This window comes from Erythrolamprus reginae, chromosome 8, assembly GCF_031021105.1.
Source record: "Erythrolamprus reginae isolate rEryReg1 chromosome 8, rEryReg1.hap1, whole genome shotgun sequence".
Classification (NCBI taxonomy): Eukaryota; Metazoa; Chordata; class Lepidosauria; order Squamata; family Dipsadidae; genus Erythrolamprus; species Erythrolamprus reginae.
The window spans coordinates 39,474,965-39,484,341 of NC_091957.1; positions in this window are offsets into that span (position 1 = coordinate 39,474,965).

A 9,377-nucleotide genomic window follows, 5' to 3' on the forward strand; every position below is an offset into this window, starting at 1 on the left:
TAGATAGATAGATAGATAGATAGATAGATAGATAGATAGATAGATAGATGATAGATAGATAGATAGATAGATAGATAGATAGATAGATAGATAGAGATTTACTTAGTTCCACCTATTTTTATAAATAACTTGAGATGGCACACATACCAAATAGGTTTTCCTGCTCTTCTTTTCCTCACAACAGAATACCTTATACTACCAGCCTTGAAATGTTGGGCTTAGACAACGTAGAACTACACCACCTTCAGTCTGACGTAACGGTAGTACATAAAATTTTCTGCTACAATGTCCTACCTGTCAATGACCACAACAATACACAAGCACACAATAGATATAAACCTAAGGTAAACTGCTCCAAACTCGACTGCAGAAAATACGACTTCAGCAACAGAGTGATCAATGCCTGGAATGCACTACCTGACTCTGTGGTTTCTTCCCCAAACCCTAAAATCCGCCCTGAGTCTGCGGAGAGGGGCGGCATACAAATCCAATAAATAATAATAATTATTTTTTAACATTAGACTGTCTACTGTTGACCTCACCCCATTCCTAAGAGGTCTGTAAAGGGCAGGCATAAGTGCATCATAGTGCCTACCGTCCCTGTCCTTGTATCCATTTTGTGGATTCTCAAATATACTTACAGTATATCTGTTACTTATACCTGCTTGACAAAATAGATAAAAATAAATAAATGAACAAACAAACAAACAAATAGCCCCATGAGATTAGAATTCACTGTCTCATGGTAATTGGCTCAAAGTACTGCCTCTTAGTTTCAAGACAAGTAGCTTAAGCGCTAGACCACATTAGCAGCAACCTGTAAGCAATTTTTATAATTTGACATATTGTTTTACTATACATGATGTGCAGGAGGTATTATGTCTTCTTGATCCAGAGGCTGATATACTGCATGGCATCAAAGGGAATCCTGAGCCTTTGTTAGATGTACAAATAAGTAGTTCTTCCCCCAGTTTTAGCCCTGAAGTTAGATTCCAAAGAGTTTCCCCTTCCAAGGTCTACAGGATCCAAATATCCAGGAACAGAGAGGTTCTTTCTGATGGTTTCAGCTGTCTACAGCAGGGGTCCCCAAACTTGGCAACTTTAATACTTCTGGACTTTAACTCCCAGCCAGCTGGAGAATTCTGGGAGTTGAAGTCCACATGTCTTAAAGTTGCCAAGGTTTGAAGACCTCTGGATTAGTGTGACTTTGCTATCCACTGTCCATGGTACTGAATGGAAATTAATATGTTGAAACTCTGGTAATGTTTGCATCTGTTTTGCTCCTTGTTAAGCATCTGAGATGTCAATTTGCTTTCTCAGCAACCTAATTTGATTTTGTAAAATGATTCCACGGGGGGGGGAAAGTCTTTTCAAAGCTCTTGTGAATCATCAAATTGATTCAGAGAGATTATTTGATTTGACTTTTTAATTCAGGTCTCAAAGTTGATCCAATTTATAGATCCAATTTATAGATCAAATTGTGTAACTGAAGCTTCACACAGATCTTCTTTAAAAACACCCTTGTGTTAATGAGTTTGTTAATAACAATTGTACAATTTTGTAATATGTTCTGTTTTTATTCTTTTCTTTTTTTTACCCCCTTTTTAACCTATTGTAGATTTAATTGTGCTGTTTTTAATCCTTCCTACATTGCTATTTCCCAGCATGTCTCAGAGAAGGTGATTTATGTGATGGTCTAGTAAAAAAAAAGGAGTAAAACAATAACTGAAGCCTCATTATCTTGATGATACCTAAAGGTGATACAATATTAAATAATGCATTGTGATTCAACAATTTTAGGCTGCAATCTTTTGAGGCCGGAGATTTCTTGTGAGATTCTCTGTGGCACGTAGAACACTATAACCTTCCCAGCAAAATGAACCAATTTATCTACTCACACTTGCCTCCTTTTGAACAGCTAGGTGGGCAGTTGTTGCGCAAGGACAGGACCTCACCCCATCCTATGGTGCTTGGGTCTCGAACTGGGGCTGTTAGCTTTCCAGCAAACAAGCTCAGTGTCTTTAACTGTTGAGCCACCACATATACAAACACACACACACACACAGAGAAAATGCATATATAGGATATGATATAAATAGCTGTCACATCTATTATCTAAAGTTCACTGTGCTTTCTGAAAGAAATGGGTTTGACACATATATTACCATAAAATATACAGCTCTTGTACAACCATTTCCAAAGCAGGACTCCATCCTCTAAGGCAGTGTTTCCCAACCTTGGCAACTTGAAGATATCTGGACTTCAACTCCCAGAATTCCCCAGCCAGCATTCGCTGGCTGGGGAATTCTGGGAGTTGAAGTCCAGATATCTTCAAGTTGCCAAGGTTGGGAAACACTGCTCTAAGGAAGACTATCTATAATAATTGGAGGAAAGATTAGCTCAGTGATGGCTAATAATTGGAGAAAGATTAGCTCACTGATGGTGAACCTTCGGCACGTGTGCCTCAAGTGTCTACGGAGAGGGGCGGCATACAAATTCAATAAATAAAAAAATAATAAATAAAAAAGTGACACAGAGAACCATATCTGAGGCTCTGTGTGCCACCTGAAGCACACGAGGCATTGCCCTATGTCAGCTCCAGACCAACCAGAAGTTCAAAAATGAACTTCTGGTTGACCGGTTGGGCTGTTTTCTGCTGTCCCCAGGGTTCAGGAAAGCCTATTAGCCCATTTTTTACATCCCCCTAGGGCTCAGGAAAGCCTCCTGAAGCCTGGGGACAACAATGTTTTTTACCATCCCCAGGGTTCAGGAGGCTTTTCTGAAGCCTGAGAACAACAAAAAATGGACCAGCCAGAAGTCCAGAGGCTTCAGTGAGGCCTATGCACATGCGCCGGGGGGCTGGGCAGCACAGGGGTTGCATGCATGCACAGGGGAGGGCATTGCATTGTGAGCGGGGGCACAAGCATGAACATTATCATGCACTCCAAAACCCTTTTGACATCTGTTGTGGTTAGCTCTGGCCCAGCTCCTGCCCCAAGCAATGTGGAGGTGGGGGACACATGCACATGCCGCAGGCCTGTTTTGCTTCCAGTAGAATCTGTCTCCTCTGACCCAGGAAGCGTGAGTGACAGGGAAGAGGGGAGTTTGGCAGACAGCCCAGGAGGAGATCAGTCATCTGTATTATCCCTGGATTCTGAACAAGAATTAATGACACATCCACGCATGCGTAGAGTGATGCATAGGAGACAACAACTGAAGGATTAGTACAAGAGAAAATGAGGCCACCTGTGGTTGGGTGGGGCTGCTGTAATTAGTGCTACAGATAAAAGTGCAGCCTGGTGTTTTAGCCTCATGGCAGTTTATCTGATTCATTGTTTCGTCAAGATCGTGGTTTTTGCTCTTCAGGATTGTGTGTGTGGACTCTCTGGACTTTAGAATTGGACTCAATTTCCCAGTTATTGGGTGAGCAATTGGACTGTATTTAACCTGTGCCTTGTGTGTACCAGAAAATCCCTTTGACATTTAAAAAGGGAGCTGTTTCTGTTTTTCTGTTTATAAAAACTTTTGGGGTTTTCCTTTTATCGTGTGGTGTGTGTCTTCCTGGACTAATTACTCTGTAATTACGGGCAGTTGAGACACGCCAGCAGAACAACATCCAAGCCAAAAAAGTTTCACCATCGCTGGATTAACTGGTTGTATCAAGCTGAAGGCTATGTTTTCCCCTTCCTGTGGAAGCAGTTGTGGCCCCAAATATTGGGCCCATTTATTCTGAGAAACAAACAATAAGGAAGATTATGGGAAGATTGACTTACTTACTTACTTACTTACTTACTTACTTACTTACTTACTTACTTACTTACTTACTACTTACTTACTTACTTACTTACTTACTTACTTACTTACTTACTTACTTACTTACTTACTAGAGTTGAAAGGGACCTTGCAGGTCATCAAGTCCAACCCCCTGCTTAAGCAGGAAATCCTACAGCACCCCAGCCAAATGAGGGTCCAATCTCCTCTTGAAAATGTCCAAAGTTGGGGAGTTCACAACCTCCACTGGCAGGCCGTTCCACTGGTTGATCACTCTGACCATCAGGAAGTTCTTCCTTATTTCTAGGTTGAATCTCTCCTTGGTCAGCTTCCAACTGTTGTTCCTCCTCTGGCCCTCTGGTGCCCTGGAAAACAATGTCATCCCCTCCTCTCTGTGGCAACCCCTTAAGTACCTGTAGACTGCTATCATGTCCCTCCTGGCCCTTCTTTTCTCTAGGCTATCCATGCCCAGTTCCAGCAATCTCTCTTCATAAGTCTTGGTTTCTAGTCCCCTAATCATTTTGGTTGCTCTTTTCTGCACCTTCTCCAGAGTTTCTATGTCTCTTTTGAAGTATGGTGACCAGAGCTGGATGCAGTACTCCAGATGTGCTGTGACCAGGCACTATAGAGTGGTATTAATACCTCTCTGGTCTTGGAGTGTATCCACCTGTTGATACAGCTTAGGATTGTGTTGGCCTTTTTAGCCGCTGCTGCACATTGCACATTAATGATGTGAATGTCTTGATGAAATCTCTCCCTTGGCAATCTTAATGCCAAAACAGCTGGAATGTAGTACTTTCTATCTTTTGATAGTCCAACTTGGCCTGATCTGCTGAGAGTCACACAGATTAATAATAATAATAATAATAATAATAATAATAATAATAATAATAATAATAGGAGACAGCAGAATTGAGGAGAAGCAGCTAGAGAAATTAGTGAAATACGAAGATCTAAAAATCGAGCTGCAACGACTCTGGCATAAGCCAGTGAAAGTGGTCCCAGTGGTACTTGGCACGCTGGGCGCAGTACCAAAGGATCTCAACGGACATTTGAAAACCATCGGAATTGACAAAATCTCCATCTGTCAATTGCAAAAGGCTGCTTTACTGGGATCGGCAAACATAATTCGCCGCTACATCACGCAGTCCTAGGTGCTTGGGAAGCGCCCGCCTGGTGATGAAATACAAAATCCAGCATAGTGATCTCGTTTGCTGTGTTTTACTGACATAATAATAATAAAAGATCTCCACTGGTAGTGGCCAATGCTATATACATACACATTGTGTCATACAGTAATCATACATATGTCCCCTAGATATTGTTTCAAAGAGACATTATGTCCTATTCTCTGGTCTTTAAGCAAGCGTTAAAATTTTAACAGATGCTTAGACCAGACTGAAAAACTTATTTAGCTGAAGCTAAGGTGATAGAATAGTTCTTTAAAAACAAACATTTGCCCAAACAATGATATGTACTTTCCTTTTCTAATGCAAATGCTTGCTCCGTTTACAAAGTTAATGAGAGGAAGACAACAGGGGAATTTTATTACTGCATCATAGGTCTCTTGCCTCCAGTGACTTATAATTAGTGATGTGTGAATCATTAAAAATTGTGTCTGTGTCAATGCCCCATATTATTCCGGTCTATCTCACTGCAGACGGAATAATAATAAAAAAAAAATTTTTAAAAAAAATCTGGTAAATGTACAATTCTTGTTTTATGGACTTTCCTGAAATTTATATTGATCCATGTGACTTATATAATTGCTCCAGTGTGCAATTTTTCATGACTTGCCTAAGACCTGCTCTTTAAGCGTAGCCTTCACTCTCCCACGTAACTTTCCCTGTATGTTGTTATGTTTACAGTAAATGCAACATAGCTTTTTTAAATGCAATTTTCCAGAAGTATAATACGTTTTTTTGACAGTTTCCCAATTCTGTATGCTAATTTGTGTAGACCTTGCCAACTTAGAATCACACCGTGTCAAGCCACACAAAGGGCCAAAACCATGGATACAAAAAGTGCATAAATTTCAGTAAGATGTGTCTTGGCGTTCTGATCTGGAGAAAATAGAAATCTTGGAAATCAAGAGGAATTTCTCAGACTTAATTTGTACAAAAATGGTAGTCCTTTGGGTTGTGTAATTCATCTCTGATCATGGAGGTCCCAATCTAGAAGCACAGAGTCTAACACAATGGAATCCCTGAAAGTCCATTGTTGTAGTAACTGTGGGTAATATTCGATGATGCCTTCATGGTTTTCTATCAGTTTTTGGTGGTCCCGAGTTTTCTAGTGGTGGTTTAATAGCACAGCATTATGGATTCTATCAATAACTTCAGCTTCTAGTTCTCTTAGCTGGACGTCAAAGTGGTGCAGGGTTTCTTTCACAGCATCTTTGTGGTGCTGGTATGGATGACTTCAAGGCTCTTCTCAGAAACAAGTATACTATGGGGCGGTAGCCTATACCTGCCTAACCAAAAAGCAGGCTCCTCTTAGTTCAGTGTGACTTACTCCCAGGTAAGTGGGTAGAGCAACCTTCCCCAGCCAATAGTTTGCTTGCATCTTATAATAAGCAAAATAATAAATATTAACACTAAAATTCCATTGGGGCCCAGATCGGAGAGTGAAATGTTAATTAATTAATTAATTAAATATATTCTTACCTGGGGTGAGTTGAGCTGCCTTTTCTAAGATACACTGCTTTCCATTTCTTTCCCAGCCCTCAGATTCTGATATAAAATATGTGATTATTTCTTAATCTTTCTTCTTCTTTTTTACATCTCAATATCTAATTCCCCTATGAACCTTCTAAATATAACTCTGTGTTGCAAATAGACTGTGGACATTTTTTTTAAAAAGCATTTAGTAGTTTTAGGAAAATGGTTGATAAACTACCACGAAATCCCAAATACAAATTAAGCCAGGAAAACATCTGTTCTTAAATGTAAACAATATTTACTACAAACACATGATTATGACAAAGCCTTAAATAAATGTTAGGAATATAGGTAAGTGATAAATATGTTGGATGAAATATTTTAGGGGAGAAAAAAACCCAGTATTTCAAAGGCTTTCATGACTGTTATCTTGCAACTTTACACCAATTTTTTCATGATTGATTTTGCTAATCAATGCTTGACTTACAACCAGTGATGGGCTGCTACCCCCAAGGGGTCGGGTGGTGGTACAGGTGGGTAGTCAGTTTATGCGCTATTTATTGAATACTTAATAGGTTTTTTTATTGTCCTTCTTTCTCCAGTACCTTAGTATGATCTTTAATTACTTTTAAACTAGGAAATAATTAAATGGTATGTTTTTACCCATAAGCACTTTAATCATTTTAATCATTATCTAGAAATGAACTTTTATAGCAATTAAAGAAAATCGAGCTACTTGCTTAATCTGTTATCATACTGAACCTTGTGGGTTCAGTACAAAACCTTAAAATGTTATTGTGCTCCTCAACAAATAATGCTGTCTATCATTTGTCCTTTTTGTGGCTATTCAAATAATGAATTCTCAACTGAAAAAGAGTCCAAGCACCTATCTGAAAACCTATCTTAAGCCACTCCCACCCAGTCACATGACCTTTAAGCCATCCCTGGTCAAATGATTGTCAAGCCCTTCAATCTGGTCACATGGCCAGCAAGCCACACCCACACAATAAACCACACCCACAGTGTGACAGTAAAATTTTTTGCAGCCCTTCACTGCTTACAACAGTTTTATTTAGTGACCATTCAAAGTTACAATGGCACTGAAAAAAGTGACTTTGGGACCATTTTTCACACTTATGACTGTTGGTCCCCATGGTCACATGATCAGAATTCAGATGTTGGGCAACTGGTTCATATGACAGTTGCAGTGAAGGGAAAGACCAGGGGAGACATGATAGCAGTCTTCCAATACTTGAAGGGCTGCCACAGAGAGGAAAGAGTCAAGCTATTTTCCAAAGCACCTGAAGGACAGACAAGGAATAATGGATGGAAATTGAACAAGGAGAGATATGGAGTAAATTCCTTCCCTCCCCTGTCCTATAGTCTCTCCTATATCTCCTATATCTTCTCTATTATATCTCTATAAGCTTCATTGTGTATTGAACTGACTGACCGACCGACCGACCGAATAAATGAATGAATGAATGAATGAATGAATGAATGAATGAATAAATAAATGCATACATATGTTCTGAATCCAAGGAGGAGTTAGATAATTGATCTCCTTCTGAGCTGTCTGCCACACTTCTCTTCCCTGTCACTCATGTCTTCTTGGTCAGAGGAGCCTTCATCATCAGATTCCTCTGGGGGTAAAACAGGCCTGCAGCATGTGTATATCTCCCCCACATCCACAGTCCTTGGGGCAGGAGCTGGGCCAGAGCTAACCACAACATACATACATACATACATACATACATACATACATACATACATACATACATACATAATTTTCTAATAGTGAGAGTAATCAACCCATTGAACTTTATCACTTTAGACTTTCAAGAAGAGAATGGACTGCCATTTGTCAGAAATGGTGTAGGATCTCCTGCTTCGGTGGGGGGTTGGACTAGATGACCTACAAGGTCCCTTCCGACTCTGTTAATTTGCAATCTAATCTGTAAAGTCAGTGAGGAAGCAGATGCACTTAAAAACCTTGTTACTAACTTAAAACCTGCACTGATTCATTTAACAACTGTGGCAAGAAGGATTGCACAATGGAGCAAAGCTCCCTTAACAAAGGTCTCATTCTTAGCAGCAGAAATTTTGAGCTCAATTATGGTCGTGAATCAAAGACTGCCAGGATTGCTACATTTTGATAAATATTGTAATTGCTGCTATAAGCAAGAAGATTAGCAGGACTTGGAAGGATGTGGTTGGTTTAAATTGTTCTTGTGACATATCTGTGCAAAGAGTTTGTAAGTGGGGCCTGGTATTAAACAAATTTTACGTAGAATAGTCCTTAAGCTGAAATACGTAAAGGGGTAAGGAGAAAAATGCATGTCCGTGGAAGCATTCAAATAGTCAGGCCAGTGTCCAGAAGCTCTATGGACAAATGACAATAAATGCACATTAAAATGCTCCTTTAAAAGAGTTACATTGCTGTAGCAGAGAGTTAGGCAGGTTTCCCAGAATACTAAATGAATTTCTCTTCAATACAATCTAATCACAGCATCAAACCAAAACAACAGTAGTGGACACAATTATTGGAGAGAAGCGCCTATTGAGCTTAGGGAATGTCCTTCTGAGATGCTTTCCAGGCTGCAACTTCAAGTCTATCTCAAATAGGGCCATTGCTCATAGCAAATGATTTAGTACAATAGATCTTTCAATATAGGTAGTCCCCAACTTACAACAGTTCATCTAGTGACCGTTCAAAGTTACCAGCAGCACTGGGAAAATGATTTAAGACTCAAGAACACTGAAGCATGGCTTCAAATTTAAGGCTTATGATCACCGAAGCATGGCTAGTCTAGTGAAGAGAAGGACCAGGGGAGACATGATAGCAGTCTTCCAATACTTGAGGGGCTGCCACAGAGAGGAGGGGGGCAGGCTGTTTTCAAGGCACCAGAATTTTCAAATTGTGGAAATACACTGGATGTTGGGAAT